Source organism: Staurois parvus, unplaced genomic scaffold (assembly GCF_062004578.1).
Source record: "Staurois parvus isolate SC_StPar_1 unplaced genomic scaffold, SC_StPar_1.0 ptg001122l, whole genome shotgun sequence".
Classification (NCBI taxonomy): domain Eukaryota; kingdom Metazoa; phylum Chordata; class Amphibia; order Anura; family Ranidae; genus Staurois; species Staurois parvus.
In genome coordinates, this window is record NW_028318918.1 from 910444 (window position 1) to 933879 (window position 23436).

General features: G+C 43.7%; 1 protein-coding gene across 4 annotated transcripts in view; it reads left to right on the forward strand.

Annotated features, from left to right (window-relative positions):
* Nucleotides 1–23436, forward strand: part of PKNOX2 (PBX/knotted 1 homeobox 2) — a 683220-nt gene that overhangs the window by 135050 nt on the left and 524734 nt on the right. For all 4 annotated transcript variants that reach the window (XM_089658998.1, XM_089658994.1, XM_089658997.1 and 1 more), the window contains one exon: nucleotides 19978–20029. The gene's annotated coding sequence lies outside the window, so the exon portion shown is untranslated. Of the gene's footprint in view, nucleotides 1–19977; nucleotides 20030–23436 lie in introns of those variants that run through there.

Sequence of the window (23436 nt, forward strand, 5' to 3'; positions counted from 1 at the left end):
GGCCCAGTGTATACTGTATGTAGGCGCAGCTACCGTACATACCCGCTGATTACCGTAGGGACGTACCGGTACGTTTTGAAACCGCTTGGCTCAGTATACTGTATATACCGCACATCCAGCGGGCTGACAGATTCATCTCTCATAGGGACATTTGTTTTGAGCCAGCTTGGCTCAGCGCGGTATACTGTATGTACATTACTGCACATCCAGCCAGCTTGACCCAAACAAACTCAAGGTTCACATGTTATACCCCGCGTATAAGACGACCCCCAATTTGTGGGGTATATTTTTAAGTATAAAAAGTAGTCTTATATGCCAGAAAATACTGTGTGTATATATATGTGTATGTATGTATATGTATGTATGTATATGTATGTATGTATATATGTGTGTGTATATGTGTGTATATATATATATTGAATACGGCCAAACTTGTAGCATTTCAAATATATGTCAATATATTTGGGAAGAATATTTTTAAAATATATTTCAATCATATTTTTCATCCATATGGGCATGCAGACTTAGTATTTAACCACTTGCCGTCCGCCTGTTGTTTATAAACGGCAGGGCAGTGGCAGTCCAGAGGCGGGTTGCCGTTCATAAACGGCACCCACTTTTTCTAGCTGTGCACGCTCCCTGGGAGCACGCAGCACCGCAATCCGGTGTCCGCTGTGTCCTCCGGACACAGTGGAACACCAATCGTCAGACGGGACCTCTGTGTGAGGTCCCGATCATGTGATCACTGATTGGCCAATCAGTGATCACATGCAAAGTAGTAAGCAAGATGTCACTTGTGAAATCATTGTTTACTACGTGTGAAATCTGTGAATGATCACAGAGGTCACATGATACAAGGCTATTCACAACAGCCTTGTACCATGTGACAAGCTGTGACCAATCACAGCTCACTCAGTACTTCTCAATGACTGCAAGAATGCAGACAGAGAGAAAGAGAAATGATTGCTTTTACATCCTATATGGGTGTAAAAACAATCAGTGTAAAAAAAAAAAAAAAAAATCATCATCACCCCTCACAAGTAGTACAGTGTGACCATGGTGACACTGTACTGCTAGGGTGATGGTATGTAAAAAAATAAATAAAAAAAAAATAATGATATAAAAAAATACTTTTTACTAAAAAAATAACGGAATAAATTTTGGCCAAGATTTATGCTGAAATATTATATAAAATTTTATAAAAAAACCCACTTTTTTTAAAAATTTTTGGACTTTTTCATTTACATAGTAAAAAAAATAAAAATCCCAGCGGTGGATAAATACCACCAAAATAAAGCTTTATCTGTCTCAAAAAAATGGTAAAAAATTAATATGGGTACAGTATTGCATGACTGCGCAATTGTCATTCAAAGTGTGATAGCGCCGAAAGCTGAAAATTGCCCTGGAAAGGAAGGGGGGGAAAGTGTCCGGACTGGAAGTGGTTAAAGGACATGGTGAAACAAAGTGTTACTTCTTCAGGACAGAAACAAGAAGGAATAGGCAACACAACTCCTGCAACGCACATTGTTTTTTTTTTTTTTTTTTTCTTTCAACAAAAGTGGAGTTACTCTTTAACTACCTGCCGACCGCAGATAGCCGAATGACGGCTGCACTGCGGCCGGCCAGTTCTGGGTGGACGTCATATGACGTCCTCCCAGAACGCGCACCCGGCGATCTCTGTGATCGCTGTGTCCTACGGACACAGCTGATCACGTGACGTGGTAAAAGGCCAATCACAGCGGCCTTTTACCACGTGATCAGCCGTGTCAATGACACGCTGGTCACCGGGAAATGCAAATGCCGGTGCTCGGCTGCACTTTCCTCACGCTGTCAGAGCGTGAGGAAAGTGCTGCCGAAAACCGGCAGTTGTCAGAGCGGGGATCGGCACCGATCATCAGGATCACTGATCATCAGTGCCCTGATGATCGGTGCCCAGCAGTGCCACACACAAATTCCACCCACCTGTGCCCAGCAGTGCGCTCACCTGTGCCCAGCAGTGCCACCCACCTGTGCCCACCCACCTGTGCTTAGCAGTGCCACCCACCTGTGCCCACACACCTGTGCCCAGTAGTGCCACCCACCAGTGCCACCCACCTGTGCCCACCAGTGCCACCCACCTGTGCCCACCAGTGCCACCCATCAGTGCAGCCCAGCAGTGCTGCCAGTCAGTGCCACCAGCCAGTGCCCAGCGGTTGTGCCAGTCAGTGCCGCCAGTCAGTGCCCAGCAGTGATGTCAGTGCCACCTATCAGTGCTGTCTATCAGTACCCATTATCAGTGTCACCTATCAGTGCCACCAATCAGTGCCGCATATCAGTGCCACCTATCCGTGACACCTCATTAGTGCTGCCTATCAGTGCAGCCTATCCGTGCCATCTCATTAGTGCTGCCTATCAGTGCCGCCTATCAGTGCCGCCTAACAGTGCCCTTCAGTGCTGCCTACCAGTGCCCATCAGTGCCGCCTATCAGTGCCCATCAGTGCTGCCTCATCAACGCACATCAGTGAAGGAGAAAAATTACCTGTTTGAAAAATTTTATAATAGAAACAAAGAAACTTTTTTTTTCAAATTTTTTTGCACTTTTTTTGCTTATAGCACAAAAAGTAAAGTGCCCAGCAGTGATTAAATACCACCAAAAGAAAGCTCTATTTGTGAGAAAAAAATGATAAAAATTTCATATGGGTACAATCTTGCATGACCGCACAATTGTCATTCAAAGTGCGGCAGCACTGAAAGCTGAAAATTGGCCTGGTACATAAGGGGGTATAAGTGCCTGGTAGGCAAGTGGTTAAGCAACAAGTAGACACAGGCCACTTCTAGGTTTGCACAGAGGATGCCAGAATGGTTGGGTCCTTTTCGGTACCAGTACGAAAAGTAGGATTCTCATGTAGCAGACCCAGAAGAAGCAACGGTGAGGTCCTACTTTCATTCAGTACTAGTGGATAAAATGCCCAGAACATTCTCGAGTAGCAGAGGTCGATTTTAAAGATATTCATAAGAAAAGTAGGATTTTTTCAAAAAAGAATTCCATCAGAATGTAGTTTTCTTGAAGGACATTTTATCGGTATAGAACACCAAATGACTAGCTGTCATTTCTTCAGATTAATGGCGTGTCACAGGTAGGAGAAGCTGCTGTCTGGCAATCAGTCGGTAGAGATGATCTGTACAATCTGTAGCATCTATAGGCCTACCAGTCAGAGGAAGAAAAAGTAGAACGTAAACTATAAATAAATAAATAGAAAGATAACAGAAAATTTTATAGAAAACAAAAATTAATAAAAGCATTTAAAAATATGGTAAAAATAAAAAAAAATTATGAAAAGTAAAAATAACGAAAAAATAAAGAAATGCGAATGTAAACAAATAATACAAAAAACTAAAAAAAAAAATAAAATACAGTAGAATTTACTGAGTAAAGAAATTAGATGGCAATAATTAATTTCTTGTGCAAAGTCCTTTTGATACAAAAGTCCTATAAGGAAAATAATGGACTTTGCAGTATGAGGACTGTGTGAAAGACATTATTTATTATTCATTTCATCTGATATTTTTTTTTATTCAGTATATCCTACTTTTATTTATTTATTTTTTTTGCTTTATTTCTTCTTTATTTTGAAACTTTATTTTTTCTACTTTATTATTTGTTTAATATTTGTTTTTTTATTTTTACCTTTTTTTTATTTATTTAGTTTTTTTTTTTGTTTTTCAAGTTCCACCAGTCCTTTTGGGTCTATTTGTCCTTTTTTCTTCCTCTTTATTTACATACTAGCATACACTGGTGTTTTACAGCTGCATTTATGCCACTTTATACATTAATTGTAGTAGTCGCTGTTATTGTTGTGGTTTTTTTTTTTCCCTTGTTTGAGGCCTACCAGTCAGCAACTTCTCATATCTGTGACACACACCATTATTCTAAAGAATCATGGCTAGACACGCGTCATTGGTGTTCAAATAAAATATGCTTTTTCAAGAAAACTACAATCTGTCTGGAATCCTTTCTAAAAATATCCTACTAAGGGCCGTGGATAAGGGGGTACCACCAGTCCTTCTGTATGGGGTCCAGGCCAGCAAGGGGGGGCTCAGGCAGCTGGGTGAATCGGATGTGGGTAGGGAGGGTGATGGGTGCAATGGTGGGGCTATTACTGGAACCGATCCCCTGTATGGCTCCCTCTGCAGCAGCTGGAAGCCGGCTTCTCCTCCTCTCCATCCCACTGGTTTTTAGCTGCTGCAGAGAGAGCCATATAGGGGATCGGTTCCAGTAATAGCCCCCCCGAATCCAAAACCCTCCCTGTGCACCATATGTTTCCCCCTGCTGCCCAGGCCCCCACCCCTGTAGTGCTGCCATCTTCCCTCCTCTCCTTCCCATCAGCAGCTGCAATCACACAATAGGATCCTTCAGGATAGAGAGTGGGGGCAGGGTCCAGTAAATACGTCACATATACCAGCCCCTTCCTTTTCAGAATGAACACAATGAGTGATTGGTACTGATCATTCACTGTGTTCATTTATAACTGAAGCATAGTAAACTGTTTTTTTTTTCCAGGGAGGGCCCTGTCAGGTTGGCTGTATGGGGTCCCGTGGTTTCTCTCTGCAGCCCTGATCCTACCCTCCATATGAGTACCTTAATGTCCACTTCTTCTGCTTGAGAAGCCCACACCCAAACCCCCCACCGTGTGCCCCCACCCCCGCAGTGCTGCCATTTTCCCTCCTTTCCTTCCTATCTGCAGCTGCAAATACACAATAGCATCCTTCAGGATAGAGAGTGGGAAAAGGATCCAGTAAATATGTCACATATAGCAGCTCCTTCTTTTCCTGAATGAACACAATGAGTGATCGGCACTGATCACTCACTGTGTTCGTTCATAACTAAAGCATAGTAAACTGTTTTTTTTTTTTTCAGCGGGGGCCCTGTCAGGTTGGCTGTATGGGGCCCCATGGTTTCTAACTGCAGCCCTGATCCTACCCTCCATATGAGTACCCTTTTAAAGTCCACTTCTACTTGAGAAACCCCCTCCTGTGTGCCCCCATCCCCGCAGTGCTGCCGTCTTCCCTCCTTTCCTTCCCATTAGCAGCTGCAAGCACACAATAGAATCCTTCAGGATAGAGAGTGGGGGAAGGGTCCAGTAAATATGTCACATATACCAGCCCCTTCCTTTCCTGAATGAACACAATGAGTGATCAGTACTGATCACTCACTGTGTTCATTCATAACTGAAGCATTGTAAACTGTGTTTTTTTTTTGTTTCTAACAGCAGCTCTGATCCTACCCTCCATATGAGTATCTTTTTTAAAGTCCACCTCTTTTACTGGAGAAACCTTTGGGCATTTTTTTCTGCTAGTACAGAATAAAAGTGGGGGGCTCCCTGTTGCTCCTTTCCCCTAGTTGCTAAGACCAGGGGTTTGATGTCTGTAGAGCCTCTCACCCACCGTGTAGACGGTTCGCATCTGGAAAAGAAAACTGGCAATATAATCAAGATCATTTTTCTCCAAGAGTTTCGAAACTGGTATTTAGTGGGTATAATTCCTCCAAACGCACCATTAATTTTGTTTTATGGCTGTCCTGATGGCCATTATACTTTTTCTCCTTTGTTAATGCCTTTTCCCATTTGGTTTTTACAATTAAGAAAATGCTTTTTTTTTTTCTTTTTTTTTTAGGTCCAGTTTCAGTGGGAGTATGGGCTGTATGCTAAAGTGATTCTAATGGGGTTGAAGAGCAGTGCAAGGAATGATGCTTTGGGACAGGCACACACAAAGCTCTTCTGAGTGCAGCCTTCTAACCAGTCGCAGCGACTTCTACAATTGGTTCAGCTAGAATTAGTACCATGTACGTATGTATGTATGTATGTATGAGCTCTAAGAGGTTCCAACAGGCATTTTATGTCCATCTGATAGGCTGGCGGAACTTAAACTAAAAATAAACAAAAATAGAAAAATAACAAAAAATTCATAGAAAACAAAAATGTATAAAAATGTTTTTAAAAAATGGTAAAAATAAAAAAAAATTAAAACTTAAAAAACAAAATAATATAGTAAAAATAACAAAAAAAATAAAGAAATGTGAATTAAAACAAAAAGCAAATAATACAAAAAAACTAAAACAAACAAATAAAAAATAAAATAAAGTAGAACTGACTGAATAAAGAAATTGGATGACAATATTTATTTATTTCAGGTACTTATATAGCGCCATCAATTTACGCAGCACTTTACATATATATTGTACATTCACATCAGTCCCTAACCCTCAAGGGGCGTACAATCTAAGGTCCCTAACCCTCAAGGGGTGTACAATCTAAGGTCCCTAACCCTCAAGGGGTGTACAATCTAAGGTCCCTAACCCTCAAGGGGCGTACAATCTAAGGTCTCTAACCCTCAAGGGGCGTACGATCTAAGGTCCCTAACCCTCAAGGGGTGTACAATCTAAGGTCCCTAACCCTCAAGGGGTGTACAATCTAAGGTCCCTAACCCTCAAGGGGTGTACAATCTAAGGTCCCTAACCCTCAAGGGGTGTACAATCTAAGGTAATTAATAATAAATAATTTCTTGTGCAAAGCCTTGTAACCAGACACAGCGACTTCTACAATCAGTTCAGTTAGAATTAGCACCATGTGTGTATGGATGTATGAGCTTTAGGGCTCCATGTAAATGGGACACTTCTGAACGATGGACACTTCTGAACGATACTGACTGCTGGAAAATGTAGGTTAAAAAATGTTTGTTTAGCCGCGTTTGCATAACGCGTTTATGTGCGTTTTGCATTTAGAATCTTTTTTTAAAGATAAGCACAGGAAAACCTCCCAAATACCCAGGATCAGGGGCAGACTGACCATTTGGAAACTTGGGCACTGCCCGAGGGCCCGGGGTCAGTAGAGAGCCCCATGAGATGCCCCTGGTACCTTTTTCATAGGCTTTTTTGAGTTTGGGCAAGGACACAGGGGCCCCATGATCCCCTATTGCCCGGGGGCCCCATGAGGTGTCAGTCCGCCCCTGCCCAGGATGCACTGAAAAGTCGTAAATTATTAACTATTTCAGATTGTTTCAGAGAAATACAGAGAGTAGAAGCAGAGACAGCAGTATTTGTTGAGATTAGCTTGTGAGATTAGCTTGGGAGTTGCTCATTAATTTCTTTTGTTTCCAAGGGTGGGAAAGGTGTCTGGTGGAGGGAGTCATTAAGGCCACCTGGAGGGGGTCTTCATGAGGAATTTGAGGTGTGAATGGCCATTAACATATCTTTTGTTTCCAAGGATGGGAGAGGTCTGAGGTGTTAATGGTCATTAACATATCTTTTGTTTCCAAGGGTGGGAGAGGTCTGAGGTGTGAATCGGTCAGTACAATGTGTGACAAGCTTGGTAGGAATATCCTGTGTTCAGTGTCCATTTGAGTACCTTGAAAACGCTTTGCATGCATTTTTCATGATGAAAAAAGGCTCTGGACAGCATCGGGAACTGGAAGAGTTAAAAAAAAATGAAAACGCTTATAAACACATTTAGCCGCGTTTACAAGCGTTTTGCGTTTGAAACGGTGATAAAATCGACTGCTGAATGTAAGTTTTCTGTGTTCAAAAAAACAACTGTAAACTCAACTGCCTGTAAACGACGATGTGTACATGGACACATAGGAAAACATTACGGTGAGATCAGGGGCTGCTGAAAAAAACGCTGAACAGCTCCTGAACGTCAGTTTATCAGCTGCAGTGTACATGAGCCCTAAAAGGTTCCAACAGGCATTTTATGTCCATCTGATACTTGCACATTTGACTGCTTTGTTGTATGCTGTGCTTTTAAGCCAGCATTAGAAAAGTGGTGCTTGGCAAGAGGTGTCGATGTTTGCCAAGGGTCCTCAACTAGCGGATCTAAAAATGTGCACTGAGCCAAATGCTTCATTATATATAGCAGTGGGTGAGGCGTTGCAGCGCAGGGGTCCAGGTATTAACCCCTTGCCTACTGGGCACTTCTACCCCCTTCCTGCCCAGGCTAATTTTCAGCTTTCAGCGCTGTCACACTTTGAATGACAATTGCGCGGTCATGCAACACTGTACCCATATGAAATTAATATATATTTTTTTAGACAGAGCTTTCTTTTGGTGGTATTTAATCATCTCTAAGTTGTTTATTTTTTGCTAAACAAACCAAAAACAACTGAATATTTGGGAAAAAAAAGTTTTTTCTTCGTTTCTGTTATAAAATGTTGTAAACAAGTGATCTTTCTTCTTCACTGACGTGCGCTAATGAGGCTGCAGTGATGGGCACTGATAGGCTGCACTGATGGGCAGGAAGAGTGTGTCATCATTGGTGTGAGTGAGAGGAAGAGTGCCTCATCATTGGTGTCAGTAAAAAGAATAGTGACCCATCATTGGTGTCAGTAAAAAGAATAGTGACCCATCATTGGTGTCAGTAAAAAGAATAGTGAACCCATCATTGGTGTCAGTGGAAGGAATAGTGACCCATCATTTGTATTCGTGGGAGGAATAGTGCCTCAATATTGGTATCAGTGGAAGTTATAGTACCCTATCAGTGGAAGGAATAGTGCCTTATTGTTGGAATCAGTGGAAGGAATAGTACCCCATTGTTGGTGTCAGTGGGAGAAATACTGACACATCTTTGGCGTCAGTGGAGGGAATACTGCCCTCAGTTGGAGGACTTATGCCTCACTGTTGAAGCCAGTGGAAATAATGGTGGCCTCATTGCTGGTGTCAGTGGGAGGAATAGTGTCTTGTATTATTGGGAGGATTTGTGGCCCAAGGGCTGGACAAAGATTCTCTTCGAGCCCATGGACCATTGTTTCAGAGCCATTGGTCTTTATTCCCTTGGCAGGCGGTGCTCACTTGCGCTTCAGCGGTGGATTTTTCCTCAAGCTATGGACCCTTCATCAGTCCTGATGAAATCAAGTCCTTAGACCACTGGAGCATGGGGCAGAAGACACTGTAGAACAGCGAGGAGGTTCAGTCAAGTAAATCTTCTTCTTTATGTCCCCTAGCCCACTGCAAATGTCTACCGTAAAGTTTCCAGGAGTCGGTCTTTAACTCTTCATCTACCTTGGGCCCAACACACTGAACAAATGTGTGTCTGTGCCCACCCCCTCTCTACCCCTTTTAGCCACAACCATGGTCACCACAGTGCAGACCAGGCCCACTTTTTACCACAACCATGGTCACCACAGTGCAAACCAGGCCTACTTTTTGCCACAACCATGGTCAATGCAGTGCCGACCAGGCCTACTTTTTACCACAACCATGGTCACCACAGTGCAGACCAGGCCTACGTTTTACCACAACCATGGTCACCACATTGCAAACCAGGCCTACTTTTTACTACGACAGGCCTACTTTTTACCACGACTGGCCAACTTTACAGTTAAAGGCAAGATCAAAGTGTCCCTCACAACTTGAGTTTTTTTCCCACTTTTCCCCATAGCTTTTAGTTTGGTTCATAGAACATTTATTCCATCCGGACCTTTTGGTGAGTTTTTTTTGTTCCAAATATATCTAAAAATAATGCACAGTAATTGGTGTTCCAAAGTCACAGGATTTTCGTGGGGTAGTAAATATTTTTGGATCAAGAAACAATGGCAGACTACCACTCGGGTTCTCGGTACATTGACACTTGGAGCCACAAAAGAGAAATAAATAAAGTTGAGTTGCTCAGATCTAGCTTTTTTTTGTTTTTTTGCTTTCCTATTTCTGGAACAAATGTTAAGTACAGATGTGTTTATAAACAATAAAGCATTGTCATTTCCTTCATTGTGATCCTTCTGGCATTTTCCCCAAGGAGAGCAGAATCCAAAAATATAAAAAAAATCCCAAAACAAACATGTCAAAGATTATTTAACTGTGCTTTTAGAATTAGGATCATCCTTTTGATTCTGCGGAAAGCAATGCAATATGAAGAAATAAAGACATCTGTTTTTCTAAAATACACATCACTCGTTCGTTACATGGCGTACCTGAATTTTCATCAGCTGTAAAGTGATTTGTCACGTACACTCACCGGCCACTTTATTAGATTATTAAACCTATCTCTTCAGGGAAGCCTATCCCGCCCTCAGCTAATAATGGAATCTTCTACTCTTCCTACCATGCTCATCTCCAGGACTTCTCTAGAGCCTCCCCCAACTTCTGGAACTCTCTACCCCAATTTATCAGACTATCGCCTACTCTGCTCACTTTTTGGCGATCTCTGAAAAACTTCTCTCTTCCGAGAAGCCTATCCCGCCCTCACCTAATAATGTAATCTTCTACTCCTCCTACCATGCTCATCTCCAGGACTTCTCTAGAGCCTCCCCCATCCTTTGGAACTCTCTACCCCAATTTATCAGACTGTCGTCCACTCTGTCCACTTTTAGGTGATCTCTGAAAACCTATCTCTTCAGGAAAGCCTATCCTGCCTTCAGCTAATAATTGAATCTTCTATTCCTTCTATCAGTAATATAGTTATTACCTTTTGTACCACTAGCCCCTCCCTCTTAGATTGTAAGCTGCAAGGATCAGGCCCTCCTAACCCTCTTGTATTGATATGTATTGTTGCTGTATTGTCTCCCGCCGGTATATTGTAAAGAGCTGAGCAAACTATTGGGGCTATATAAATCCTGTATAATAATAATAATATTCACATGGCAGCAACTCAATGCATTTAGGCATCTAGACGTGGTGAAGAAGACTTGTTGAAGTTCAATCTGAGCATCAGAATGGGGAAGAAAGGGGATTTAAGTGACTTTGAACGTGGCATTCAGGCTGGTGGTGGTGGTGGGGTAATGGTGAGGTGGATCCATCCTGCCTTTTATCAACAGTTCAGGCTGGTGGTGTCATGGTGAGGTGGATCCATCCTGCCTTGTATAAATGGTTCAGGCTGGTGGTGGTGGTGGTGTCATGGTGAGGTGGATCCATCCTGCCTTGTATCAACGGTTCAGGCTGGTGGTGGTGTCATGGTGTGGTGGATCCAACCTGCCTTGTATCAACGGTTCAGGCCGGTGGTGGTGTGTCATGGTGAGGTGGATCAATCCTGCCTTGTATCAACGGTTCAGGCTGGTGGTGATGGTGTCATGGTGAGGTGGATCCATCCTGCCTTGTATCAACGGTTCAGGCTGGTGGTGTCATGGTGAGGTGGATTCATCCTGCCTTTTATCAACGGTTCAGGCTGGTGGTGGTGGTGTAATAGTGTGGGGGATCCATCCTGCCTTGTATCAACGGTTCAGGCTGGTGATGGTGGTGTCATGATGTGGTGGATCCATCCTGCCTTGTATCAATAGTTCAGGCTGGTGGTGGTGGTGGTGTCATGGTGAGGTGGATCCATCCTGCCTTGTATCAACGGTTCAGGCTGGTGGGGGTGGTCATGGTGTGGTGGATCCATCCTGCCTTGTATCAACGGTTCAGGCTGGTGGTGGTGGTGTCATGGTGTGGTGGATCCATCCTGCCTTGTATCATTGGTTCAGGCTGGTGGTGGTGGTGTTATTGGTGGCACCACTGGATTACAGAATAAATGACGTTTTTGATCGAAAAATCGTTCGGAATTCGACCCATGTATGGTCTGCTTAAAACTGGAGCACTCAGAATCTGGTGCAGCTGTGCATGGCAGCCAATCAGCTTGTTCAGTAAAGCTTTGACGATAAAACCTGGAAGCTGATTGGTTTCTCTGCAGAGCTGCACCAGATTTTGCACTCCCCAGTTTTAATACATAGCCCCCAGTCTGTACCCAGGTTTACTCCAGCAATATAATTAACCTCTTATTACTAATCTATAAATTGACTTCTGATTGATTGCTATGTCCTGGTTCCGGACCGTATACACAGTCCTTGCCCTTTGGATCACGTTATTAAATAACCCTGGTATTGAATGTAGAGGTTGTTCTTGATGCATAGAATTCCTAGTGTATGTGGCCAAGTCTAAGACAGCGGATCAGATGTGTAGCTGATGACAGATATATGATCCGAATTACATTACCCATAACCTTGGTTCCAGGACACAGATCCGAGCTATGTATATGAGGCACCTGTCAGTCCTTCACACATACGCATCCCATTGCCATTTAATCCTACACATTGGACCTTTCTGAAAATTGGGTGGGATGGCTAACCGGGCTATAACACAGAGCAAGCAGGTCAGGTCCTCATTCTACACTGTCATAATGATCTCTGCTTGGCTTTGAGTCTTTTGGAAAAAAATACATTCTAAGTCCTCCTTTCTCAACCTTTTCAACACAGAGGAACCCCTGAAATAACTTTCTGGTCTCGGAACCCCTGAAATAACTTTCTGGTCTCGGAACCGCAACTAAAAATGACTATATCCAGGGCCGGTGCTACCACTATGCAAACTAGGCGGCCGCTGGTTTCCCTACTCTACAACATGGCCGGATATAGGGGGGTGCTGGGATGGGTTTGGAGGGATTTGTGTAAGGTGGGAGGATTTTATGTTGGGTAGGGTAATCTGGAGGGGGTTTAGATAGGAGAGGGATTTGGGGGAATTTGTTGCAGGTGGGGGATTAAAGGAAAAGGAGTGATGCTGGGAGGGGGGATTTGTGCTAGGAGGGGCGTCCGGTGGGGGGATTTATGCTAAGAGAGGGGATTGGGGGAATCTGTGTTAGGAAAGGGGGATGCGGAGAGGTTGTGTTTAGGAGAGAGGATTGGGGGGGACTTATGTTAAGAGGGGGATTCGGGGGGGGGGAGGGATTTGTGCTTGGAGAGGGGATTGGGGGAATCAGTGCTAGGGAAGGTGATGGGGGGTTGTGTTTAGGAGAGAGGATTGGGGGGGATTTGTTAGGAAGGGGGATTTGCGCTAGGAGGGGGATTCGGGGGGGGGGGGGAATTTGTGCTTGGAGAGGGGATTGGGGGGGACTTATGTTAGGAGGGGGGATTTGTGCTAGGAGGGGGATTCGGGGGGAGGGATTTGTGCTTGGAAAGGGGATTGGGGGAATCAGTGCTAGGGAAGGTGAGGGGGGGGTTGTGTTTAGGAGAGAGGATTGGGGGGGATTCATGTTAGGAGGGGGGATTTGTGCTAGGAGGGGTGTCCGGGGGGGGATTTATGCTAATAGAGGGGATTGGGGGAATCTGTGTTAGGAAAGGGGGATGCAGAGGGGTTGTGTTTAGGAGAGAGGATTGGGGGGGACTTATGTTAGGAGGAGGATTCGGGGGGGAGGGACTTGTGCTTGGAGAGGGGATTGGGGGAATCAGTGCTAGGGAAGGTGATGGGGGGGTTGTGTTTAGGAGAGAGGATTGGGGGGGATTTGTGTTAGGAAGGGGGATTTGTGCTAGGAGGGGGATTCAGGGGGGGGGGAATTTGTGCTTGGAGAGGGGATTGGGGGGGACTTATGTTAGGAGGGGGGATTTGTGCTAGGAGGGGGATTCGGGGGGAGGGATTTGTGCTTGGAAAGGGGATTGGGGGAATCAGTGCTAGGGAAGGTGATGGGGGGGTTGTGTTTAGGAGAGAGGATTGGGGGGGATTCATGTTAGGAGGGGGGATTTGTGCTAGGAGGGGGACTCGGGTGGGGGGGAGATTTGTGCTTGGAGAGGAGATTGGTGGAATCTGTGCTAGGGAAGGGGATGGAGGGGTTGTGTTAGGAGAGAATATGGGGGGGGGGATTTGTGTTAGGAAGAGGGATTTGTGCTAGGAGAGGGATTCGGGGGGAGAGATTTGTGCTTGGAGAGGGGATTGGGGGAATCAGTGCTAGGGAAGGTGATGGGGGGGGGTGGTTGTGTTTAGGAGAGAGGATTGGGGGGGATTTATGTTAGGAGGGGGGATTTGTGCTAAGAGGGGGACTTGGGTGGGGGGGGGTATTTGTGCTTGGAGAGGGGATTGGTGGAATCTGTGCTAGGGAAGGGGATGGAGGTATTGTGTTAGGAGAGAGGATTGGGGGGGATTTGTGTTAGGAAGGGGGATTTGTGCTAGGAGGGGGATTGGGGGGAGTCTGTGCTAGGAAGGGGATGGGGGGGTTTGTGATAGGTGAGAGGATTGGGGGGATTTGTGCTTGGAGAGGGGATTGGGGGGAGTCTGTGCTAGGAAGGGGATGGGGGGGTTTGTGATAGGTGAGAGGATTGGGGGGATTTGTGTTAGGAGGGGGGATTTGTGCTTGGAGACGGGATCTGGGGAATCTGTGCTAGGAAAGGGGATGGGGGGGAATTGTGCTAGGAGGGGAGATTGGGGGAATTTGTACTATGATTGGACCGGGGGGGAGGGGGGTGTGTGTCCAAGAAGGGAGGATTTGGGGGGATTTGTGCTAGGCTGGGGGATTGAGGGGGTGTGCTAGGAGGGGCAGTTGGGAAGAATATATGCTAGGAGGGGGGATTTGGGGGAGAGGATTTGTGCTATGGTCGGGGGGGGGGGGGGGGGGGGTGGGAGTAGAACTCTAGGTGGAGTTTTTATTTTTAATTAATTTTTTTCTGGGGGGTGCAAGTAGTTTGTCTTGCCTTGGGCACAAAATAGTCTAGCACTGGCCCTGACTTAATCTACAACTCACGATGCATTACTGTGATGGTCAGTGGGAAGAACCCCCCCTTACAGATGGCTAAAAAGATCAATGGTGTCAGTGGGAACTAATCTGAGAAGCAGAAGTTACTAGAGATGTGCGCCATGTGTTTCGGATTCATTCGTTAAACTAATAATTTTGTTTCGCCATGTTTGTTTTGTTAGAATGATTCGTTTTCAGAATTTATTTGCTATGTTCAGATTCGTTTCATATATTCGGATTAGTGTCATATATTTGAATTCGGCTAGTCCAACCCACAAAGAGAAATGATTGGACGCTATCTGAAAAACGAATAGAATAAAATTAATTTTGGATTGATTTGTTATGTTCATTTGTTACAAAGAGAAATGGAATGAGCTGATTGGATGATATCTGAAAGAATGAATGGAACAAAAGTAATTTCTGATTCATTTGTTACACTAATTCATTACAAAGAGAAGTAGAATGAGCTGATTGGATGATACCTGAAAGAATGAATGGAATAACATTGATTTTGGATTATTTCGTTATGTTCATTTGTTACAAAGAGAAATGGAATAAGCTGGTTGGACAATATCCGAAAGAATGAATGGAAAGAAATTAATTTTAGATTATTTTGTTACTATGCTAATTTGTTACAAAAAGAAATGGAATGAGCTGGTTGGATGATATCCGAAGGAAAGATTATAACAAAATGAATTTTGGATTCATTCATTATGTTCATTCATTACAAAGAGAAATGGAATGAGCTGGTTGGATGACATCCGAAAGAATGAATGGAACAAAATTAATTTTGGATTGATTTGTTATGTTCATTCGTTACAAAGAGAAATGGAATGAGCTGATTGGATGATATCTGAATCAATGAATGGAACAAGAGTAATTTCGGATTCATTTGTTACACTAATTCATTACATAGAGAAATGGAAGGAGCTGATTGGATGATACCCGAAAGAACGAATAGAACAACATTGATTTTTTTATTTATTTCGTTATGTTGATTTTGTTACAAAGAGAAATGGAATAAGTTGGTTGGACAATGTCCGCAAGAATGAATGGAAAGAAATTCATTTCAGATTATTTCGTTATGCTAATTCGTTACAAAAAGAAATGGAATGAGCTGGTTGGATGACATCCGAAAGAATGAATGGAACAAAATGAATTTTGGATTCATTCATTACAAAGAGAAATGGAATGAACTGGTTGGATGATATCCGAAAGAAGGACTATAACAAAATGAATTTCGGATTAATTAATTATGTTCATTCATTACAAAGTGAAAAGGAATGAACTGGTTGGATGGCATCCGAAAGAATTAATGGAACATCATTACAAAGAAATGGAATGAGCTGGTTGTACGACACCCAAAAGAACGAATGGAACAAAATTAATTTCAGATTAATTCATTATGTTCATTCATTACAAAGAGAAATGGAATGAGCTGATTGAATGATATCTGAAAGAATTAATGGAACAAAAGTAATTTTGGATTCATTTGTTACGCTAATTCATTACAAAGAGAAATGGAATGAGCTGATTGGATGATACCCAAAAGAATGAATAGAACCACATTGATTTTGGATTATTTTGTTATGCTCATTTGTTACAAAGAGAAATGGAATGAGCTGGTTGTACGACACCCGAAAGAAGCAATATAACAAAATGAATTTCGGATTCATTCATTATGTTCATTCATTACAAAGAGAAATTAATGAGATGGTTGGATGACACCCAAAAGAATAAATGGAACAAAATGAATTTTGGATTCATTCATTTTGTTCATTCATTACAAAGAGAAATGGAATGAGCTGGTTGGATGGCATCCGAAAGAATTAATGGAACATCATTACAAAGCGAAATGGAATGAGCTGGTTGTACAACACCCGAAAGAAGAAATATAACAAAATGAATTTCGGATTCATTCATTATGTTCATTCATTACAAAGAGAAATGAATAAGATGGTTGGATGACACCTGAAAGAATAAATGGAACAAAATGAATTTTGGATTCATTCATTATGTTCATTCATTACAAAGAGAAATGGAATGAGCTGATTGGACGATATCCAAAAGAACGAATGGAGCACAATTAATTTTGGATTCATTCGTAATTTTATAGTTCAGATATCCTGATGGATCCACCTCCATCCAACCCAAACACAATAAGTAGGAATCCTCTTATTTCACTTTCATACCTTACAGTATTTATCGCAATAAGTTTCCATTTCATATATTGTGAATTTTCTTTACAATGTTATTTCAAATAAATACTAAATGAATCTGAAAGAAGGAATGGAATGAAATTAATTTCAGATTCATTCGTTATGTAATGTTTTCGGATGCTTCAAACATTAACAAAAGGTCCAAACTCTTCCATCATATCCTAATGAAACAAAAGAATGCAAATTAATTTTCGGTGGTTGTATCCAAGTGATGCTTCACCCCGGTACCGGTTTTTACAGCCTGTGGTCGGCTCTCTTGTACAAGCAACCAGAGTGGCTAACTAGCCGCTTGATTGTTTGTACAAGCAGCGGAAGGGGACACCCTCTATCACGTACCTGGTGATGGAGGCCAATGGAGAGAGGGCTTCCCTTGCAGCTAAGTTCCGGACTCCCCTGAGAGTGGGACAGCGGGAGTCAGGCCCAAAGTTGCACAGGTCACCTGTAGGAGTGCAGGTTGATGGTCCACTCAGAAGCACAGCTGGTGCACGGGGATAGGTCTGCAGACTGGAGGCACCTGTGCATGGTATGCAAGCCTTCTGGGATTTGGATGTTTTACCGGGAAGTCAGTTTGAGCCGAGGTCAGGTACCGGGTGGGAGTCAGAGCAGACGTGGTCAGGTGGGATAGCCGAGGTCATACACGGTGGAGAGAGAGAGAGTATCCTTTAGCCAAGCCGAGGTCAGATCAGGGGGTCAGTAGAGCAGACAAGTCCAAGTACAAGCCAAGTTGTAATCAGGTCGCAGGTCCAGGAACAAGGCACGGGGAGCTAGAGATCATCCAGCAACCAGAGGAAGTGATGAGTCTCCTTATAAAGGCCGTCTGGCACCAGACTGAGGCTGATGTGTCCTTCTGTGGCCATGTAGAGTATTGGCAGAAACACCAGAACTTCTGCTGTGGACAGGACCCTGACACCTTCCCCTCCTGCCGCCTTCCCTGTCTCTCTAAGGCTCTCCCGTCACACCGGGAGTCCTGAGCAACCAGGAATCGGCTTTGAACAGCTCTTCTTTATAGTAAACCTGACCTGACATCACTTCCAGTTTACTCTGAAACTTTTGGAGCCATTTTTGAAAATCTGAAAGCATTCAAAAGCACTGATCTTGCTGTTTTGAATGCTTTCAGGTGCAGAGCAGGGATTTGGGGTCTCATAGATCCACAATGTGTGAACCACCTCAACAGGAACACATAATATCTAGCCTGGCATGCAAATCTTTGAGTTTGAAAACACATCCAGAATCGCACATGCGTGAACCAGCGCGGCACCATTCATACCTGGGCGTTTTGCGATCGCAGCAGAATCTCTGTGATCACAAATCGCAGGTTCAGGTACCATTATTTTCAATGGCACCTAAAACGTGGTGCAGTTTTTTGTCATGATTATCACATCACGTGAAGCTTGTCGCCCAAGAATTGCCTTGTCCCGGGTGTCGACAACTCATGCTACACTAAAAAAAACTGGCTCCTAAATTTTTTAGATGGCTCCTAGATTCCAAGCAAATTCAAAGCCTTGATTTAGGGGGCATGTTCCCCCTATTTGAAGTCCTTCGTTTTAACTTTGTACTATGTTTTCCATGTGGTACCATTGCTGCAGTAGATGTAATTGACCCTCACACAGCCATCCAGTCGTCAAACATCCACAGTTGCATATGGGTGGACTTAAAGGCGTAAGACAGAGATATTCTGGATTTTCCAGCCTTTTGAAGTGGAGTGTGCTTGACTCCTGTAAGACCATAGGGAGCACATTTGCCATTGTCTGTCTAATGATAGCTATGATGAAACTGGATGGACTTTTGTCTTTTTTCAGCCAGACTAACTATGTAAATATAACAAAAATAAGTCTTATCTAGTCTTGGAAGTTGGACCAAAAGTCCTCAACACTTGTGAAGCTAAATTTTTTAATGCAGACCTCACATGGGTCGAATTCCGAATGAATTTTCTTTGGAAAATCGGAAATTATATGCATTTTGTAACCCAATGGTGCCACCATTGAATTCGAAGTTTGACCAACCAAGCCTTTAATTTCACCTCGTGTTTCTACAGAAAAGGATTTACATAGCCAAGAATTTTCTTTCCAGGTCCCATCTCACGCTTATTTCTTTTTTAATTACATTTCCCGCACGATTCTCCGATCATTGATTAGAAATTCTTTGTTTTTCAAAAACATTTCCAACATGCCTGATCACTCAAAAATTGTCTGTTGCTTTGACCAGGGGCGGACTGACAACTCATGGGGCCCCTGGGCAATAGGGGATCATGGGACCCCTGTGTCCTTGCCCAAACTCACAAAAGCCTATGAAATAGGTACCAGGGGCATTTCATGGGGCCCCCTACTGACCCCGGGCCCTCAGGCAGTGCCCCAGTTTCCAAATGGTCAGTCCGCCCCTGGCTTTGACCCACTAATGGTGCGAAATTCGAATGAAAATTCTTAGGAAAGACTTTCAAAAGAAAATTATTTCGGAATTCAACCCATGTATGGCTGGTCTAAGCATCCTGAGTTTGAGGGCTATAAGCAGACTTTAGAAAGCGCCTTATGATGGTAGACGATGCCAATCATTTATATAGAATCTTCAATAAATATATATATATATATATATATATATCCATTCAGTCGTATCCGACCCTTGCCGATTGCATGGACCGTCACTCTTAAGCGACTTTTTCTATGAATTCTCTCAGCAATTATTTTTACAGGGTAGGTTGCCAGGTCTTTCCCTAACTCCCACCATGCAGGAGATCCAACATAGCCAGGGATGAAACTAGGACAATTTAGACAGGAGCCAATTAACCTACCAGCATGTCTTTGGACTGTGGGAGGAAACCAAAGTACCCAGAGGAAACCCACGCAAGAACAGGGAGAACATGTAACCTCCATGCAGGAGGCGCCATGGTTGGGAATCGAACCCATGACCAGGGGCGGACTGACAACTCATGGGGCCCCTGTGCCTTGCCCAAACTCAAAAAAGCCTATGAAAAAGGTACCAGAGGCATCTCATGGGGTCCCCTACTGACCCTGGGCCCTCGGGCAGTGCCCGAGTTTCCAAATGGTCAGTCCGCCCCTGCCCATGACCCATTTACTGCAAGGCAAATGTGCTAACAACTAAGCCACTGTGATATGTATGTATGTATGTATGTATGTCAGTCATCATGTCATCTCTACTAAACAACTATGTTATATGCTGACAGGATTTTTGTATATCACACTGGCCACATTCGGGGTCATTCTGAGTTTCACATACACCCATACAAGTGATTCACGCATTACTAATACCCTTAATGCTGAATTTGCAGCTGATGTGGAATTTCTCTAGTAATCCATTCTCATTTCTTATAGGTGTCCTACGAGTACAGAAACCGGCGTCTTTGCAATGTGATCCCGAGAACAAGTAAGTCATTTACTATACTGTTGTTTTATTTAAGGGAGTAAGTTTTAACAATGTTGTAAAAATGTGGATTTTATGACAATTTTACAGATAATTTGGTGACATGCCTAAAGTCCAACTCTGGGGACCATCATTTTCTTAGATTTATAGTGTTTAGCGTTTGTGGACCTCTGCCATGTAGCCATTTACGGTAGGCTTTCGGCAAAAGACTTCCTTTAGTTTAGTTGGATAGTACATCTCCTGCTGTTCTCTGGAGATATCTGAGCCATGATAGACACCAGCGCTGGTGTCACGTCTCCACGCCTGTCTTTTCTCAAAATGCTTGACTGTGGTGTCCACACAGGGGATGGTGGCACCACGCAATGGAGTCTACCAGTCTTCTGTTGCCAAGAGGGGGTGGGGAGCACTATCCGGTGAAACTAAGGAGTCTTTCTAAGCTTTTCAAAGAAAGCCTACCATAGGGAGTACATGGGAAAGGTAAGCACTATAAATCTATTAAAATTATGATACGTGGAGTTGTATTTTACTGATGGGGCCACATTGTAGGTGGTTGCCGATCCATGCCTAGACTGTGATTAAGATATAATTAAAGATAAAACTTCCTTTTTGACTTTTTGGATTTTTTAAACCCTAAATATTGCATTTACTTCATGAGATTTCTTGGTTATTATTTCACGACTTGACTACTGTAACTCCCTCCTCACTGGCCTACCTCACCGCAGGCTATCCCCGCTTCAGTCTTAGTTCATCGGTGTATGGAAGCAGCCAACATACCACTTGGTTGCTCAGGTGGCTTACCAGCAGTACAGCTGTGACAAAATCAAGTTTGAACACATAAGTTGTTCTTACCAAAAGTCCCAGCACCTTTAACCACTCCAACAGGTTTTATTGCTGTCTGTGCTCCTATTATTGGTGACTATTATCATCAAGTGAAGGTATTGAGTGGTCACCTGAACAGGATAAGAGAGGAAATTTTCCATTGGAGACACTAGTTCACTGGTATCCTGACTGTGTGGGTGGCCAATACAGCTGGAACTTTGAGAACTTTGTAGCTAACAGAAGGAGGTTTTTTCGTAATTATTTGTTTTCTGGAAGGCAACATCACGAGAGTCATGAAGACCTACGAGCTGGGGTTACTTTGTCTCAAGACTCGCTGACAAACTCATGTAGACTTCACCTCCGCAACATCTCCAAAATACATCCGTTCCTAACCCCGGAAACCACTAAGCAACTCATCCACTCCCTTATTATTTCACGACTTGACTACTGTAACTCCCTCCTCACTGGCCTACCTCACCGCAGGCTATCCCCGCTTCAGTCTTAGTTCATCGGTGTATGGAAGCAGCCAACATACCACTTGGTTGCTCAGGTGGCTTACCACCAGTACAGCTGTGACAAAATCAAGTTTGAACACATAAGTTGTTCTTACCAAAAGTCCCAGCACCTTTAACCACTCCAACAGGTTTTATTGTTATCTGTGCTCCTATTATTGGTGACTATTATCATCAAGTGAAGGTAATCCCAAATTTTGAGTGGGCACCTGAACAGGATAAGAGAGGAAATTTTCCATTGGAGACACTAGTTCTGGTGACCACCAGAGATCCCCTCGCTCTTGTTTTGGCTATGGGTCAAAAAGTAAAGGAAAATCCCCCTAATGGTAAAAACAAAAAAACAAAACAGACGGTTTACAACCCTTCAAAGATGATATCCTGAACGCTGCACACCAACATGGCTGTCCAGGTCTTTCCCCACCCATGGGGCCTTGTCATGGAGGTCCATGACTAGGCCCCATGGGTGAGGTGGGACTCGTTGGGGGCAAGACCTGGACAGAGCTGGGCTGAGGCTGCTTTCATTCAAGTGACTGTAGGGAATGTTGGTGTGCTGCGTTCGGGATATCTTCTTGCTGGATTTAGCGTACTGAGTTGGGATTAGCCCTCCCAGCCAGCACCCACAGTGCAAGCCATCGGATTTGGACGAATGAGCCTGGAGCAGAACCTCTAGTTACAACCCTCCCTTACTCTATCCAAATGAAAAAAGTTTTGCTTTCAGTTCTAATTTAAGACCAAACTGATCACCGGGACACAATGACGTCGCGTACAAAGCATGAAGGCTCATCTGAGCCATCAACCTTTCTGTGCATTTTCAGTATTTTGTAAAACATGGGTAAGCAAAAAATGTGTAATTTTTCTACAAGAATCGTTCTCTTTACTGCACTGCATTGCAGCACTCTAGCAAAACGTCTTCCGTGTTACTTTTTGATGCATTGTCCAGCATAGTCTCTGAGAGGGACCCTCCGGCGCCAATGCTCCATGAAAATGAAAAAGCACAGCATTGTACATTGTTGCAATGTGTTCTGCCATGCATGCTACATGAGCCCTCTACTCATTTTACAGAAATAACAAGATATTTGGTGTAATAGGTTAACATTTTTTTTTGCCGATTCTTACTTTAAATTTGTCTGAAATCCTTCGCTGTCTGTTGGCAAGATGTGATCCTGTGAGTAATATTTACACCCACACGAAATGTAATGATACTTATATCCAGATTTCTGTCACTCTGGTATCCTGCCTGTGTGGGTGGCCAATACAGCTGGAACTTTGAGAACTTTGTAGCTAACAGAAGGAGGTTTTTCGTAATTATTTGTTTTCTGGAAGGCAACATCACGAGAGTCATGAAGACCTACGAGCCAGGGTTACTTTGTCTCAAGACTCGCTGACAAACTCATGTAGACTTCACCTCCGCAACACCTCCAAAATACGTCCGTTCCTAACCCTGGAAACCACTAAGCAACTTATTCACTCCCTTATTATATCTCGCCTTGACTATTGTAACTCCCTCCTCACCGGCCTACCTCACCGCAGGCTATCCCCGCTTTAGTCTATCTTGAATGCTGCGGCCTGACTCATCCACCTTACTAACCGCTCCGTATCTGCCACCCCCCTCTGCCAATCCCTCCACTGGCTTCCGATTGCCCAACGGATAAAATTCTAAATACTAACATTGATGTATAAAGCTGTTCATAACACTGCCCCAAACTACATCACCGATCTGGTATCCAAATACCACCCAAAACTCACTCTCCGCTCCTCACAAGACCTCCTACTCTTTAGTTACCTGGTCTCCTCCCATGCTCGTCTCCAGGACTTCTCCAGGGCTTCCCCCATCCTTTGGAACTCCCTACCCCATTCCATCAGACTATCACCTACTCTGCCCACCTTTAGGCACACTCTGAAAACCTATCTCTTCAGGGAAGCCTACCCCACCCTCAGCTAATTACTGGACTCCTCCACTCTTCCTACCACTCCATCCCCCACAGCTATTTCCTCCTGTACCACTCTCCCCTCCCTCCTAGATTGTAAGCTCCAAGGAGCAGGGCCCTCGAACCCCTCGTGTATTGAATCGTATTGTTA